At 38.3% G+C, this 18,697-nt stretch overlaps 1 protein-coding gene across 2 annotated transcripts in view; it reads right to left on the reverse strand.

The window, feature by feature from the left end:
• Positions 1-18,697, reverse strand: part of PSD3 (pleckstrin and Sec7 domain containing 3) — a 575,226-nt gene that overhangs the window by 480,990 nt on the left and 75,539 nt on the right. For both annotated transcript variants that reach the window (XM_064585443.1, XM_064585442.1), the window contains one exon: positions 10,434-10,482. The gene's annotated coding sequence lies outside the window, so the exon portion shown is untranslated. The remainder of the gene's footprint in view (positions 1-10,433; positions 10,483-18,697) is intronic.

The raw sequence follows: 18,697 nt of genomic DNA on the forward strand, positions 1-18,697 counted from the left end.
AATAGGTAAACAGGCAAATTTTGGGACATCTATACAATGGAATATTATTCAGTGACAAGAAGAAATGAACTATCAAGCCACAATTGCTGAGTCTTATGGTAACTATACATTTAACTTTTTGAACAAATGCAGAACTTTTCTACAGTAGCTGCACCATTTTACAATCCCAGCAGAAATGTATGAGAGTTCCAGTTTCTCCACAGCCTCATCAATACCTGCCATTACCTCTCTTTTTGATTATAGTCATCCTAGTGAGGTGATATTTCATCGTGGTTTTGATTTGCATTTCCCTAATGACTGATGATGTTGAGCATCTTTTAATGTGCTTGTTGGCCATTTAGATATCTTTTTGGAGAAATGTCTATTCAAGTCCTTTGTCCATTTTTTCCTGTCTTCCCCCCACCCATTGCATTCTTTATACCATATATGTGTTTATATATCATACACACACATACACACCTCTCTTGTTCCTGTGGTTTTCTATTGTTTGATGAGTTTCAAAGATCTTTTTTTTTTTTTTTAAAGATCTTACTTATTTATTCATGAGAGAGAGAGAGAGCGAGGTAGAGGGAGAAGCAGGCTCCCAAGGAGCAGGAAGCCCAATGCGGGACTTGATCCCAGTACCCTGGGATCATGACCTGAGCCGAAGGCAGATGTTCAACCATCTGAGCCACCCAGGTGCCCAAGTTTCAAAGTTCTTACCATGGCACCTTCAAGAGCTGGGCCCTTGTGTATCCCTTCAGTCTCAACTTTGATCATTTCATATCTCATTCACCCCACTCATTCATTCATGAATTTTACAAATATTTGTTGAATGTCTATAATATTCTGAATGTTATTCTAGGTTCTAAGGATACAGCAGTGAACAAAGACAAAAATCTCTATCGTTCTGGAACTTATATTCTGGGGATGGGTTTTAGATGGCAGATAATAAACAAAATAAATACATAGAATAAATAATGTGTTTGATAGTTACATGTGATATGAAAAATTAAAAAGAAGATAGAGTATGAGAGTAGAGGTTGCAATTTATGTAGGGGGATTAGAAAGACTTACTGAGAAGGGTCATTGAATAAAAACTGGAGGTGGTAGAACAGGTATGCCTGGGGGAGGCTGCGGGAAGAACTGGACTCCTGTGGGTGGAGAGGGGAGGGCAAAAAGAGGAAGTAGAGGTGAGGTAAGCAGAATGAGGAGAGAGGAAGTGTCAGATTATTCAGGACCTTGATCAATCAACAGTGAGGACTTTAGCTTTTTACTCATAGTGAGATGAGAGTCAAGGTGGGTTTGATCTGTCTTACTGTATAAACAGATCACTCTGTCTGCTGTGTAGATAGGTTGAAGTGGGGCAGTGCTGCCAGAGATGATGGTGGCTTGGACCAGGATGGATGCAGTAGAGCTGGTGAGTTGTGATCAGGTTCTGGATCCTTTCAGGGGATCCAGAAAGATTTGCTGACACTTTGTATATGGAGCATAGAGAGGATTCAATAGTGACTCCTAGACATTTGGCTTGAGCAGCTGAAGGATGCAGTTGCCATAAACTAAGAAGAGGAAGACCATGGAGAAGCTGGTGGAGGTGAAGAGTGGAGGAATAAGAAGCTCAGTTTGGGGTGTATTAAGTTTGAGATGCTTATTAGGTATCCAAGTGGACATGTTGAATAGACAGTGAGATATGTATCCTCCACACCCCAGAATAGCAGTATTCTTGCCTTTCCTTCAATACCTCATTCTTTCATGTTTGTATGCTGTTTTGCATTTGCTTAAATGTATTTTCCTCTTGACCTCCACTTTACCACTTATTCCATTGTATTGTAATTACTGTTTTAACTTATCTGTTCCTTTCACCAAAGTATCCCACTACTCATTCTCAGCATAATGCCTAATGCAAAATAAACAATCAGGAAAAGTACACTGAATAACTAAAACCTATGAGGGCCATAATCTCCTATGTTCACTTGTTAGATTTTTTTAATATATGTTGCTATTTTTCCTCTCCCACAAAAAGAAGTGTTTGGCACATATTGTTTTAATCAATGTGAATTATATTCTATTTTTGTTGATGTGCTTCTTTTCATATTCCCTTGGGCATGCAATTTATCAAGTATGAGTAATATCTGGCACACAGTATCTCTAAAAGCTTCCTTTTGTTATTAGATCAATGATTGTCTGAATAATTGAGAAAGAAAATACCTAAAAAAACAATGTCCCAATTCCTTGAAAATGGTGCTAAAGAAAAAACATGGCAGAATAAAAACATTAATAGTGAAATTGCTTTCAGGGCACTTGAATCCTTATGCATGGAAACTTGGAACCATTTTTACAGTATATATTCAGCAGCCAGTATCCTACTAATGACAGTTTGGCCTCTGAATATTGGATGCAATTCTTGTGCTTTTCTTTAATGTTTGTTGTATTTTAGAAGATACATTAAGAAAAAACCTCATTTAACAAATTCTCCCTCACACCTCTCTACTTCATCTGGACCCTTTCCAAAGCCTAATCCAGTTAATAGCTATTTTCCCCCATTTTTTCAGAGACTGTCTAAGCCTTGATATACATTTACATTTACATATATCCTTTTTTTTGCGTAAATGGGATCCTACTGCATACTTTTTTCTATCACATAGCTTTCTTTCATAATAGCTTATAATAATATCATGTGTGCTAATACACTTTTTTTCTTGTCAATAACTCCATAACATCCTGCTGTATATATAGGCCATAATCTAATTAAAAATATCTTATTGTTGGGCATTTATTGTTGGATTTATTGTTGCAATAAAAAAATGCTATAGTGAACAACTTTGTGTATACACACACACGTATGCCTATGTATACATATATATACAGATACAATAGAATTAAGTACTTATAGTATGTATATGTATGTAAATGTATATATGGATATATGTGTATATATACACAAAGTTGTTCATATACATAATTAATTCTAATTATATATAGGATACTTTTTAAAAGAGCATTTGCTGTTATAATTTTTTATATATAATTGACAACCCTGAGAAACCCTGTAAGATACACTAGCATCCACAAAGACATGCTGCACGAAACTTAATCAGGACCCAGATTTCTATTATTAAAGCTTCATTAACCAAGTCATCTATGCTCATTTTCTAGATTGCTGGCTGGTCAAAAAGCAAGTAGCAGATGTTGACCTTGCAAAGGTTAACTTAATAGAGTTGAATTTGATTCAGATTCAGTCACTGCTTCCACAGCTGTTCTGTGGGCCAAATAGTAGTCTGTAGAGGTGATGTCATGGTGTTGCATTGCAGAGGTTGATGCTCAAACATGACTCACACCTATGCCCTGAAAGACGCTATTGTCATTTTGCTCCTGGGTGGAGCAGGGATTTGACTCACTCACTGACTCAGTCCACCAGCACACCCTCAAATCTGCTGATGGAACTTCCACATGGGGACATTAACTCCAACATACCCCCCTTTCCAGCAAGTAGGTAAAGGTAGAGAGAGCCCTAATCTAGGATCATCTTTTGTTATGCAAAATACAGCTTATTCTTGGAGTTCTCCATCCTTTCCTCTTTTCCCCACCTCACCCCCACTACCCAGTTCCCTAATGGCACTTTAAAGGCAAAGGGGTCATTTAAGTATAATTCAACAAACATGGTATGTATAATATTATAGCTAAACATTTCAGTTAAATCTATGTGCTTAATTATAGATATATAATTTATCTGTAAATAAATCATGCTAGGGCGAGTGCAATTTGAGCCTCTATCCCTCTTTACTAGGGAGATGATAGTTTCATAGCTTGGATATGAGCAAGTTTCATGCTTTGATTGGGTTCTTTATCCTCTGCTAAAGCTCCACGTTTTCTCTATTGCTTCCAGAGTCACTTCTTTCTTTTTTTTTTTAAAGATTTTATTTATTTATTTGAGAGAGAGAATGAGAGAGAGAGAGCATGAGATGGGGGAGGGTCAGAGGGAGAAGCAGACTCCCTGCTGAGCAGGGAGCCCGATGTGGGACTCGATCCCCGGACTCCAGGATCATGACCTGAGCTGAAGGCAGTTGCGTAACCAACTGAGCCACCCAGGCGCCCCAGAGTCACTTCTTGACATGTTCTGGTTGACATGGTTACATTACAAGATAATTTTCTTGCTGCCAATTCTTGGTCTTTTAATGTGTTACTTTGCTTTCGCCTTTCAAGATATGCTGTTCCTTCTCCCCAAATATTCCCTTTTTCTCTCATTTTCCTGGTAGTGTCAGCATCTGCATTAAATCAATGTCTGGTCTATGTTTGTTTAGATCTTTCTGTCTTTCCAGAGATTTGTCTGGGACTGGCTCTTTTCATGGAGTGAGAGGCTATTTCTCTGCCATGCAGGAAATCTCATTAGTAGGTCAGGAAAGACCAGCATTCAGGCACAGTCAGCAGGAAGAGTGCTCATCTCCCCAACACACACACTCACACTCACACACAAACACACACACTAAAATGAGCCTTCTTGATGCTAATTACCATTTCTGCATTTTAAAAAACACTTGAGATTGTCAGAAAGTTCCCCTTAGCACCTTCCCTTGTTAATCCTGTACTGCATCCTCGGGCTCTCCTGGGGTTTGGGACATCAGCAAATGGGAGGGATGGAATGGAACAGACATGCTTGGGTAGAGGAGGTGGGCAGGAGGGAGGCATATTTGTTTCATCATCTGGGTAGAATGTTGTTACAGCTTGGGCTGGGATAAGGCTATGATCTTGTTGCTTGGGGTAGTGCTTATTCTGAGCTACAGATTTTAGTTTTTTGCCTTTCCTAAATTCTTCCAAATTGAGCAGTTAGAAGCACAATATACCATTTGCAGTAACCATTTTTTATTCTACCCTCACCTCTTCATTCTATGTTTTGAAAGTGCAATTTGTCAAGGAGAACCAATGGCACAAATGTGCCATATCTCAATACATATTTACTCTTGCTTTCACAACAAAGCTCAGTTTAGGAGAGGGAGATCTTAACAGGTGACAGGATCTTTTTTTTCTTAAGATTTTATTTATTTATTTGAGATAGAGACAGCACATGAGTGGGGTGGAGGGGCAGAAGGAGAGGGAGAAAAAGGCTCTCCATTGAGCAGGGAGCCCCTCTTGGGGCTCAATCCCAGGACCCTGGGATCATGATGAGTCGAAGGCAGACACTTAACTGACTGAGCCACCCAGGCACCCAGGTGACAGGATCTTAATAGAAGATCTGGACTGTGGTTTTCATTCTACCAGTTTTTAGCTGGTGGCATTGAGAAGGGGATTTAACCTCTCCTGCCTTCCCGTGCATAATCATCTGAAGGCAGAAGGCTAGCTCAAGCCTCATAAGGTCCTTCTTTCTCTAATATATATGATCCAAGCACTTAGTTTAGTTAATTTGTTGTTGCCCTCATCCTCCCCTCAAAAAGAGACAAGTACAGGGGCACCAGGGTGGCTCAGTTGGTTAAGCATCTGTCTTTGGCTCAGGTCATGATCCCAGGGTCCTGGGATTGAGCCCTGTGAGGAACTCCTTGCTCAGCGGGGAGTCTGCTTCTCCTCTCCCTCTGCCTCCTCCCCCTGCTTGTGCTCTCTCGCTGTCTCATCAAATAAATAAATAAAATCTTTAAAAAGAGAGAGAGAGAAGTACAAATAAGTGAGTACAAGTCCCATAAGGTGAAGAAGATTACATTAATGGAAAAGCTGCTGTAAGTCAAATGGTATAAATCAGATCAGACGACCCTCCAAACCCTGGGATTCCCTGAGTACATTACTTTTAGTTAGAAACAATAGCATAACCGAGGTTACATGAAATCATGTAAAATGTGCTCAGCACAGTGCCTAGAACACAGTCAGGCACCAAGAAATGAAAGCTTCTAATAAAAAAAAATGATTTTGTTGTTAACTTTTTATTTTTTTTATTTTATTATTTTTTTTTAATTTAAGATTTTATTTATTTATTTGACAGAGAAAGACACAGCGAGAGAGGGAACACAAACGGGGAGTGGGAGAGGGAGAAGCGGACTCCCTGCCGAGCAGGGAGCCTGATGCGGGACTCGATCCAGGGACTCCAGGATCATGACCTGAGCCGAAGGCAGTCGCTTAACCAACTGAGCCACCCAGGCGCCCTGTTGTTAACTTTTTATAGAAAGATCCTCATGTGATGTACACAGTCATGTGTATTATCTATCTCTTGTTTCCACTGAGCAAACAGGCACACACATTTTAATTTAATATTATGTATTATCTCTATGAAATATGCCTCATTTCAATTCCTCATGATTATTGTTTAATTTTACTACAATAAATAAAAAGTTTAGGGATGTGTTTACTCGGAAGACAGGATGGTCTAGTAAGAATAGTATGGGGTTTTAGGCTATCAGGAGATTTTCCTGGCTACGAAAATTAAGGAACTTGTTGTTAGACATGGTGCCACCTTCGAAGGAGGGACACTTTCTGCTATCCTGAGATATTTCTTGACACATAAAGCCTCAACTTGTGCCTGACCTAACCCAGGGCATATCTGCCTATGGGATGCATAATTAAGTCTTATTCACAGTGAACTTTTACCTGTTCCTTTACCAGATGGTTGCCTTACAATGTCAAAAAAACTTGAAAGGCTTGATTGACTTGAGTGGTGCCCGAACTCAAAGGTGAAGAACCTTGAATTTGATCCTGAATCTTTAAAAGCAAAATTTTGCCTTCTTGGTTGTCATTCCCAGTCTGCTCTAGTACTATATAGGTACACATTCCCTGTCCCTGCCAAAATGATCTGCCAACTTTAGGCTTGGACCTGGTGAGGCTGTTAGCCAACAACAGTCAGACCTTGCGGTACATTTGGAGCTCCCACACACAAGTGAGTGGGTTTGGGAGCTTATTTGCTGCCCCATGTCTCTAGTATGGGATACAAGGGGCTGAACGGGTTCTTATGGGATGCTTGCATGGGTTAAGAGGCACTGTACCCCTACTAAATTTTTACCTAAAGGATGTCTGTCTGTCTTACCTTGTTCTGGTGTTTCATTTCCATCAGCTGAGACCACCACCAACTCACCCAATACCTACTAGATTATTCCTTCAGGGCAAGATACTATTTCTGTAATGGCTTCCATCTTCCCAATGTCTGCTCTTTACCCCTAAAGACTATCCTTGAATCAACCCAGATAAACTTCCTAGACCTGGTAGTTACCTGATTCTGAGAACCTTGGCTTCCTCATTGCCGCAAAAGCTCCCAAATGGACCTCATTCTGGACTAAACCTCTGGACTTGTGACTCAGGCCTTGTCTGACAGAGCTCTGCATGATCCAACCTACCTATCCACACGCACCTCCTTGCCATCTGCCCTCACCATCTCACTACATGCCCATTGGCCTTCTTCTTTGTCCCACTGGGACTTGTTAAACTTGGTCCTACTTTTGGTCCTTTGCATTAGCTAAGCCTTCCAGCTATGTGTTCTTCCCACCTGATTTTAAATGATTTGCTCCTTATCATTCAGATTTGTTTACTCGTTACGTTTTCAGAAAGATCTTTCTTGATGACCCCAATCTCTTTCACATCATTTTTAAAAATCTTTACATAGCATTTGTCACTAACTGATATGCTTGTATTTATTTATTTTCATTATCATGTGCCTCTTTGTCTAAGTCTTGTCTTTTAACCTCTTCCATGCCCTACCATTCAAGCTTCATGAGAGCAGGACCTCACCTTTTTCTGCCTCTGCTGTGTCCCAGCACCTAGGATGTCTCTTAATATATAGGAGTTCCTCAATAAATGCTTAACAAGTGAATGAATGTTAACCCCATTTTGGGTAGGAGGGAGGACAGAGACCCTCACTCTGCTAATTCCCCCACCTTGGTCATCACATAATCACCTTGGTTCTCACTTTATTTCCCACTGAGTATACCTAACATCTGCAGGTGTAAGCTACACAGCATATAATAATTGTCCTGCATTTTGTCACAAGAACACTGTTGTTCTAATTTTTAAAACAAAATTCAAGTATATCAATAAAATAATGAGACTTCTACTATATAGTCACTTCTTCAACACATTGATATAATTCTTTCCAACTTTTTAAAATCAGTTTATCACCAATAAAGCAAAAATCACATTCCAGGGCATTCTTGTTTCTTTCCTCTCTGCCCCCACCAGCCCTCTTTTTCCTTGGCCATGCCTGAGGACTGCCATGCAGAGTTGTGGTGGCACAGAGATACTGGGGAGAGGAGCTGATGGATCAGGCTAAGATAAGGAGGTGCCATTTATGTACTGCCCAACTAACTGTAATGAGCTTTAATTGTGTGTGACAGGCTGGACACAAAATTCCAGGAAACTGAGAATTTTCCCCAGTGAAGACAGTGATAAATGACAAGCTGGGTTGGCCTGAATCAGTGATAGAAACTCCAAGGCACAACTAGAAATGATGAGGTTTAGCTGAGAACAGCTTGAAAACAATCTGAAAAGGGTCTCCTAGGTCGCCATTAGGAAAGGAGCAGCTCTGAATAAAAGCAATTCTCAGAAGAGTCTTATCTCACATAGATGTGCTCAACCACATGGCTGTTATTCCAACCTGCACATATACACACACCCAGAGATGGTAGTGACTGTCAAAAGTCAGGCCTTGATATGGAGTATAGATTATGTGTGTAGATAATATATAGAGTATGTCAGTGGAACTGGAAACAAGATTTATGAAACTTCAAATAAAATCTAATGCATGCTACTTAAATCCTATTTGTAATTCTAATTCCTAACAATTGAATAAATTTTGGATTCTATAGAGCATTTCCCTACATTATCTTCCTTGGTCCTTACAACAATCTCATATAGCAGTTAGAGCAAATAATATCATCCTTAATTCAATTGAGATAATTGAAACTCAGTGTGGTTAAGAAAATTACCACAACATCAGACATGTTGTCAGGGTCCCTTATAGGTTCAGTAAGTTCAACTGAATCTAAGAAACGACATTTTTCTAAGTGTTAATTTTGAGAAACTTATATTAACCTAAAAACTTGCCATAAAACTTTGATTTTTAAGAAGTCAATGGAGTATATAGGTCTACCTCATTTTAAATAAAATGAGTAGGTGAGATTCCATATTTCCAGAAAAGAGAAAATTGGAATGGGTGGGAATTATTCACTTTATAAAGGAAATCTTAATTTATCAAAAGAATGTGACATGACTTGTTTAAGTAACTCCTTTATATGTACAATAGAATATTTTAAGATATCTTTATTGACGTATGTATACTGGTACATTTTAAGTAATCAAATTTATTGTAAATAAGCAAACTAGAATATATAAAGAATTCCTATAAATAAATAAGAAAAAGCAAACAAAACAAAAATGGACAAAATATATTGCCAGCTGAGTCATAGAAGATGAAGCCCCAAAGGTCAATAAACAGGTGCTTAAGAAGGAATACTAGTCCCCACCTTCTTCCCTTCCTACTGGACACATGGTTGTCCAGCCAAGGACTACATTTCCCAGTATCCTTCTAAGGATGCCCCTATAAAACTAAGTAGTGCTAATGGAACGTGAGTGGAAGGGATGTGTGCAGCTTCTGCCTTACATGCCTATAAGAAAATTGCTTTCCCAAAAATTCTCTAATCTTTCCCCAAAAGTTGGTATGTGGCAACAACCTAACTAACCATGAAGACAAGAATGATGGCCTAAGAGACAGCAGTATAACAGATGGAAAGATCCCTGAATAACTGTGTGGAGCCAAGCCACCTTACCAGTCTGGACTACCCTACATAAGATTGTTATGCAAGAAAGAAATGTCTTTCTCTTTTAAACTACTATATTGGGAGTGGGGTGGGGGTAGGGGGGGACAGGCTATTTGTTACAGCAGTTTAGCCTTTACACTAGCTAACTAATACAATGTTCAACCTACCCTGTAATCTATGAAATGCAAATTAAAACAAGATACCATTTCATACCCTAAGGTTTTGGTGATATTTAAAAAGTCCTGTGATACTAAAAATTGGCAATATGAAAATGAGAAATTCTCAAATACATCTACCAGGAGTATAAATTGGTACAACCACTTAGGGAACAGTTTGTCAATATTACTAAAGTAGAAAATAACCATCCCCTAAAACTCATTTGTTTCACTTCTAGGCATTGTAACTTTACATACTGAGACATACCTAGAGTGGTTACAACATCACTTATATTAGCAAAAATTGGAAACAACTTAAAAGTCTATTAATAAGAGGATGGATAAATAAGTTGTGATATTTTCATATAATTGAGCACAATCAGCAGTTAAAATGAATGAACCACATCTATATGAATCAGTATAAATAAACTTCATAATGTGAGAGAAAAGGAAGCTGAAGAATATGAACAATATGACAGCATTAAGTAAAATTCAAAATATGCAAAACATAATTATTGTTTTGACTGGATATATATTGTAATAAAAGTATGAAGATGCAGTCTGGAAGAATACATACCAGATTCTTGATAGTGGTGTCTCTGGGGAAGGAAGATAAGGAGATGGATCTGTGGAGAGAAACAAGGAGAACTTCAACACTGTTCATAATGTTTTATTTCTTTTGTGGAAAATGTCATGCAAAAACTGTTAATATTTGTTAATTTTGGCTATTGGGTACAATCAGTGGTGTGCTGGATCTGGATCACACCAGGAAGAGTGAATTTTGTGCATCTCCAAATCAGGATATGTGGTCATACAAATATGGAAGACCATCGGATCAGGATGTTTGACTTCAGTTCTGTCATTAAGATTCCGGGCTTTCTATCATTCTAACCACTGTACCAGGCAACAAAGACTACTTTTTCTTCATTAATCACATAAGAATGCTCTGTTAACCTTAATCCTTGGAATGATTATTTTAAAATAACTTCCAATTTTTTATTAAAAAGTAAAATATAAATAGATGTGAAGAAATAAGTAAATAAGATTATCCATCCATAACTTCACGACACAGACACTAACAGTTCAACAAATAACTTTTTAGTTTTTTTTGTGGGTATTTACATTTTCTTTTCAAAATAATATTTGATCATATACACTGGATTTTTAATGAGGTATAGTTGGCACACAATGTTAAATTAGTTTCAGGTGTACAACATAGTGATTTGACAAGTCTATATTTTATTCTATGCTCACCACAAGTGTAGCTACCATCTGTCACCATACAATGCTATTACAGTATCATTGACTATATTCCCTATGCTGTGCCTTCCATCCCTGTAATTTATTCATTCCATACATATACACTGTTTTAACTGGTCTTTTCCACATGAGACCCTATCATTAATTTATTTCACTGTAATTTAATTTTCTTCAAATGTGTTATTTTTGTAGCTATATAACATTATATACCTGTAATCAGATTAATTTCACTCATTCTCCCACTGTTAAATATTTGGATTGTCTGCAATTCTTCCATATAGTAAACAATGATGTGGTCATCATCCTAGTAAATCTTTGCACATATCTCTGTTCCTTTCTTTGGGATAAATCTTAATCATGTAATTCCAAGTCAAAAATTATGAATACTCTTCAAACATGTTTTGCTTATTATCTTTATGAAAATTGGTTATTCATGTAGAAACTTTATATTTTACACAGAAATACATTTCAAGTATATTAAAGACAAATGTAAAAAGTAAAACTTTTGATCTTAGAGTAAGATTTATGAAAATACCTTTTATAACATCAGGTTCGGGAAAAGAGAATAATACAATCAACAAATGTAATAATAAATACTTTTCAGTATATTAAAATGTAAAACTCTTGTAAAACAAAAGACACTATAAAAGACAAAGGACAGACTGGGAGAAAATGTCTGCAACCTATAGAATACAAAAGAGTTGGGATCCAGAACATAAGAACACTTATAAAAGGAAAAATATAAGCAATACAGTAGAAAAATGGGTAGAGAATACGAAAGGCAAGTCAAAAAGAAAGGGAATCTGAATGGTTAATAAACTTAGGAGATGAGCTCAAATTTACTGGTAATAAACAAAATGTAAATTAAACTAACAAACTGGATCACATCCATCAGAGTGGCAAAAATTTTAAAGTCTGACATCAAATTTAACAAGAATGTGATATAACTGGGACTCACATATTGCCAATGAGAAAGTAAATTGGTTCAAACATATGGAGGAGCAATTTGGTGATATTTATGAAAGCTACAAAGAGCCACCTCATTCAAGGTCAAGCCTTTCCCACTGTTGCTCATATCCAGTGACTAAGAGAAGTGGATATATAAACATTTAACCATTTTGGTCCAACCCTGGTTGACTCTGACAGGTGATTTTAGTTAGCTCCAAAGTTCCCTGTAGGGTTGGTTGAGGCTGATGCAGCTTGACTTCCTCTTCCCTTCCACAGGTACCAAGAGCATTCCCTAATTAACATTCTGCAGCCTGAACTCAGATTCAGGGTCTGTTTCCTGGAGAATCCAAACTATGAGGTTGGTATCAGGAGTGAGATGACAAAGGTAATATGGGGTTTTGGAAATGAATCACTTGCCACCTGGCTAGCAGTGAGGAGCTCCTCATCAGTGATAAATTGAGCACAAATAGTCCCTGGCCAAACTGGCTACCTATAGTGGACTGAATAGTGTTCTCCCCCACCACCCATGTTCATGTCCATCTAGAACCTCAAAAGATGACCTTATTTGGAAATTTGGTCTTTGACTTTTTGACACCATACACACAAAAAAATTCAAAATGGATGAAAGACTTAAATGTGAGACAGGAAACCATCAAAACCCTAGAGGAGAACACAGGCAGCAACCTCTTTGATATCAGCCATAACAACTTCTTACTAGACATGTCTCTGAATGGAAGGGAAACAAAAGCAAAAATGAACTATTGGGACTTCACCAAGATAAAAAGCTTCTGCACAGTGAAGGAAACAATCAACAAAACTAAAAGGCATCCTATAGAATGGGAGAAGATACTTGCAAACGACATATCTGATTAAGGGTTAGTATCCAAAATATATAAAGAACTTATCAAACTCAACACCCAAAAAACAAATAATCCAGTTAAGAAATGGGCAGAAGACACAAACAGACATTTTTCCAAAGAAGACATCCAGATGGCTAACAGACACATGAAAAGATGCTCAAAATCACTCATCATCAGGGAAATACAAATCAAAGCTACAATGAGATACAACCTCACACCTGTCAAAATGGCTAAAATTAACAACATAAGAAACAACAGATGTTGGTGAGGATAAAGAGAAAAGGGAACCCTCTTACACTGTTGGTCAGAATGCAGACTGGTTCAGCCACTCTGGAAAACAGTATGGAGGTTCCTCAAATAGTTAAAAATAGAACTACCTTATGACCTAGCAATTGCACTTCTAGGTACTTAACCAAAGGATACAAAAATACTGATTTGAAGGGATACATGCAGCCCAATGTTTATAGCAGTATTATCAAGAATAGTCAAATTACAGAAAGAGACCAAATGTCCACTGACTGATGAATGGATAAAGAAGATATGGTATGGGGCGCCTGGGTGGCTCAGATGGTTAAGCGTCTGTCTTCGGCTCAGGTCATGATCCCAGGGTCCTGGGATCGAGCCCCGCATCGGGCTCTCTGCTCCTTGGGAGCCTGCTTCTCCCTCTGCCTCTCTCTCTCTGTCTCTCATGAATAAATAAATAAAAATCTTTAAAAAAAAAAAAAAGAAGATATGGTATGTACATACATACATACATACATACACACACACATACACACATACACACAGTGGAATATTATTCAGCCATCAGAAAGAATGGAATCTTGTCATTTACAATGACATGGATGGAACTAGAGTGCATTATGCTAAGCGAGATAAGTCAGTCAGAGAAAAGACTAATACCATATAATTTCACTCATATGCGGAATTTAAGAAACAAAACAGATGAACATTGGATAAAGAAAAAAAATAGAGGGAGGCGGGGTGCCTGGGTGGCTCAGTTGGTTGGGCGACTGCCTTCGGCTCAGGTCATGATCCTGGAGTCCCGGGATTGAGTCCCACATCAGGCTCCCTGCTCAGCAGGGAGTCTGCTTCTCCCTCTGACCCTCCTCCCTCTCATGCTCTCTGTCTCTCATTCTCTCTCGCAAATAAATAAAATCTTAAAAAAAAAAATAGACGGAGGCAAACCATAAGAGAGACAGGTAACTATAGAAAACAAACTGAGGGTTGATGGAGGGAGCTGGGTGGGGGATGGGCTAAATGGGTGATGGGTATTAAGGAGTGCACTTGTTATGATGAGCACTGGGTGTTACATGTAAGGACGAATCACTAACTTCTACTCCTGAAGCTAATATTACCCTGTATGTTAACTAACGAGAATTTAAATAAAGACTTGAAACATTAAATTTTTTTTTTTTTTAAAGGAAATAGGGTTGGGGTGCCTGGGTGACTCAGTCGTTAAGCATCTGCCTTCAGCTCGGGTCATGATCCCAGGGTCCTGAGATCGAGCCCCATATCGGGCTCTCTGCTCCGCAGGAAGCCTGCTTCTCCCTCTCCCATTCCCCCTGCCTGTGTTCCTGCTCTCACTGTCTCTCTCTCTGTCAAATTTAAAAAAAAAAAAGGAAACAGGGTCTTTGAAGATGTAATTAGTTAAGGATTTCAAGATATAATTATCTTAGATTTAGGATTTCTTTAAATCCAATGACTGGCATCCTTATGAGAAAAGGGGAAACATGCAGATAGAAAGAAATAGGGAAATAGCCACATGAAGATGGAGGCAGAGCGTGAAGTCATAAAACCACAAGTCAAGGGATGTCAGGAGCCACCAGAAACAGTAAGAAGAAGGAAGAATTCTCCCCTAGAGCATTCAGAAGAAGCATGGCTCTACTGAACCTTGATTTCAGACTTCCCAGTGTCCAGAACTATGAGAAAATAAATTTCTGCTGTTTAAGCCACCCAGTTTATTATGACAGCCATAGGAAACTAATACTTGGTCTGGCTGTTAAAACTTTCACCAGTAGCAAATTGAAATGGTACACCAGTGGAAGGACATGCAGTAGCTGGTATTAAATACCAGATGTGTCCAAAGTTTGGAGAAAATAGTAACTATAATGTAATTCAGTAGCTATTACTAAGATAGGTTGACACTCTGGAAAAGATAATGAAAACCTGAAAGCAATTTACAGGCAAATGAGAGCCAAATGTGGAAGCAAGAGGACCTCCCTGAAGCATACCAAGAGGGTCTCAAATGCTAGATAGAGAAGGCAGAGAAAGCTGACTACCAGGCTCAGGACCTAATTGTGAGAACAGCAAACCTCCAAAAAAGAGGAAACTTTCAGCTAAGGACATCTGAGTTGATTTCAGCTCCCCCTTCCAATTCCTAACTCCCCAAGCTCTCTGGGCCTACAGAAGCGGGCCACCCCTCCCTATTAATAGCAGCAACCCCCTTACTTGAAGACAGTGTTGAGATCTCTACCCACAAGGTATGTATCCCCATCAGAACCTACCCCTACCTCACCTATTGACCTCAGCCTATAACTAGGGTTAAGCTTCAGCACATCCCAGATGTTGAGAATACAGTGTGAGCCCACATCCCTCACTTTCTTACAGGAGTGATTCCTGACAGCACACCCAATAAACCTCCAGGAAGTCAATTTCTGTCTCAGGACCTCTTCTGGGAAATTCTACCAAGACAATAACTTATTGTCACCATCCCAGGGTTTGGCTATTTGCATACAACTTCATGTTTTTAAATAAGTTTCAATGTATTAAAAGAGGAAATTGGGAAGCAAGGGTGGTGAAACTAATATCTCTAACTTTGTCCACAGCAGATCTGACAGCTCTGAAATCTCCATAAATTGTCTTAAATTCTCTGGGCTTCCAGTTTTATTAATGAATTTAAAAATATTTCACCTGTTATAGATCCACACAAGCTTACAATTTGCTAATTGAAAGACTGCCTGAAACTAAAAGCAGGCTTTGCACACCACAGCCTTCTTGCATATTGGAAACAAAGGGCTCTCAAGGGATTTCAGGTTTAGAAAGTCACATTCATGCTTGGAAATTTATAGGTTTAGCATTTTCCATTAGGTCATTTCATATCTTTAGGTTTTAGATCAGAGGATTGAGAATACGCAGGCATGGTCATGGAACATTAACTGGAAATAATGAAGCTTTCTTGAGTACCTCTGCACCATTCCAAGGGAGATACTTGATTTAAAGTCCATGCAAAGTACGCTGTTTCTTTCCAAATTAGATTATTTGAGACTAAATGTGAAGAGTTAAATAATTCTTACTACAACAGAAAACAAATTCTCATGGTGATATGACCCAGAGAAGAACTAGCAGTGATGCTTCTTTAAGCTGAAAGTCACTGATGACCTTGAATTTCAGTTAAGGCAGAAAGAGCTCCACCTAAGTGAGAGCAGACATTGCTCCAGGGGCTTCCACTCAAGCCACAACTGAATTGTGGCTCATCCAGTTGTTCAGGATGCATCCAAGTGTAGCTGGTACACAAACAGAGGAAGTGGGATTTATGTTTGTTTAAGGAGTTCGTCTCAGCCAGTGCTAATTTAACTTCCTTTATGCCCACAAAATGAACAGAGAAGTCAAGATATGGGGACAAAGTCATGTGAAGTCATAGTCTTCAGCACCCAGTCTAACATCTTATTATAGTTAAAGCAGTACAGATGCATTGGCATGAAAAGAGTAAAGCTTAAGAGCTAAGGCAAAAGGACTTCATTCTATGAAACCATCATGAAAGTGAAAAAACAACCATAGAACAGAAGAAAATATTTGCAAATCACTTATTGGATAAGGGACTGATAACCAGAATATACAAAGAACTCTTAGAATTCCATAGTAAAGAAACAAATAACCTAATTAAAAATGAGCAACATCTTTCAGTAGATACTTCTTCAGAAAACGTATGTGAATGGCCAATAAACACATGAAAAGATGTTCAACATTAGTCATTTAGAAAATGCACATCAAAACCACAGTGAGCTATCACTAGGAAGGTAGAATCAAGAAGACAGATATAACAAATGTTGGTGAGGATGTGGAGAAATTGGGAGCCCTGTATATTGCTGATTAAAATAGAAAATGGTGCTGTGGCTTTAGGAAGCATTGTGGCAGTTCTTCAAAAGGTTGATCGAATTACCATCAGACCCATCAACTCTACTCCTTCATATGTACCCAAGAGAAATGAAAACATATGTCCACACCAACACCTATACACAAATGTTTATAATAGTCAAAAAGTGAAAACAACCTAAATGTCTATTAACTGATGAATGGATAAGCAAAATGTGGTATATCCACACAATGAAATACTATTTAGCCATAAAAAAAATTATGAAGTACTGATACAGCATGCACAAACCTTGAAAACAGATGCTCGGTGAAAGAATGCAGTCATAAATGACAACATAGGGGCCCCTGGGTGGTTCAGTCGTTAAGGGTCTGCCTTTGGCTCAGGTCATGATCCCAGGGTCCTGGGATCGAGCCCCGCATCAGGCTCCCTGCTCAGGGGGAAGCCTGCTTCTCCCTCTCCCACTCCCCCTGCTTGTGTTCCTTCTCTCACTGTGTCTCTCTCTGTCAAATAAATAAATAAAATTAAAAAAAAATAAATGACAACATACTATATGATTCCATTTCTATGAAATGTTCATAGTGAGCAAATCTAATGAGACAGAAAGTAGATCAGTGGTTGCCTAGGGCTAGGGGATGGGTAATAAGCAGAGAATGCTAATGAATATCTGTTTCTTTTTGAGGAGGAAAATTTTCTAAATTTAGATTGTGATGGTGGTTGCACAAATCTTTCAATATATTAAAACCATTGAATTGAATTGTTTACTCTAAATGGGTGAATTTTATGATATGCAAAATTATATCTCAAGAAGATACAAAAAAAATTTTTTAAATTAACTTCATTAAGACTGCTCTATCCATTTTTTCTCTAAGCTTAGGTCACAAATGGAGAGGAGCCATTCATTCTTAGTCTCCTGGGGGAAAACCTGCATGTTATTCTATAGCTGATCTGAATTTTAGTTCATCTATGTATATTTTTCATGCAGGCTAGAGCTATATAAACAACAACTTCCTAACTAGAAAGTATATAAGGATAGGAAATGAATGCAGAAGAGCTTTTTGAGGACACTTACTTAGCTTGATGATATTGTTGCCATAACACTGAAGATCTGTGGATCTGCTTATTTTCTGTTCTGTATCTTTCATTGTCTTTGTGGTGGATAATATTATTTTTCAGTAAATATTGCCTCACTTCCAAACCTGTCCCACCTCACTCCTAGGAGAAGTGTATTTCCCAATGAAATTGGATTTGCTTGGGTGACTTGCTTTGGCTTGGTAGTGAGGGAAGTAGTGACTCCTGCTAGTTTCAAATGGGTGCTTGAAGAAGCTTCGAGATTTTCTGCCAACCTTCTAGTAACTTTCCAACAATGGAAGTGAGCATTCCAGAGAAAAAGTGTCTCTTTCAGCTTGAGTCCCAGAGGAAAAACACATGGAACAGAACTGAAGTGAACATCAGCCCGAAGCACAGCTACCTGACTGTCCATGACCTTCAAGGGAGAAATAAATGTTTGCATTCCACTGATTTTTTGTTTTACACAGCTTATCATCATGAAAGCTGACTAACGCAATTGTCATTTTATTCATTGAGAAAACATATTTCGAGCACTACCATGCATTAGATTCTGTGGCTATTCTTTAATATACAAAATTTTGTCTCTTCTATTGTCAAGCACCTTATAGG

This window comes from Mirounga angustirostris, unplaced genomic scaffold (genome assembly GCF_029215605.1).
Source record: "Mirounga angustirostris isolate CCGP_5_RB_7025 unplaced genomic scaffold, mMirAng1.0.hap1 SCAF_2, whole genome shotgun sequence".
In the NCBI taxonomy this organism is placed as follows: Eukaryota; Metazoa; Chordata; class Mammalia; order Carnivora; family Phocidae; genus Mirounga; species Mirounga angustirostris.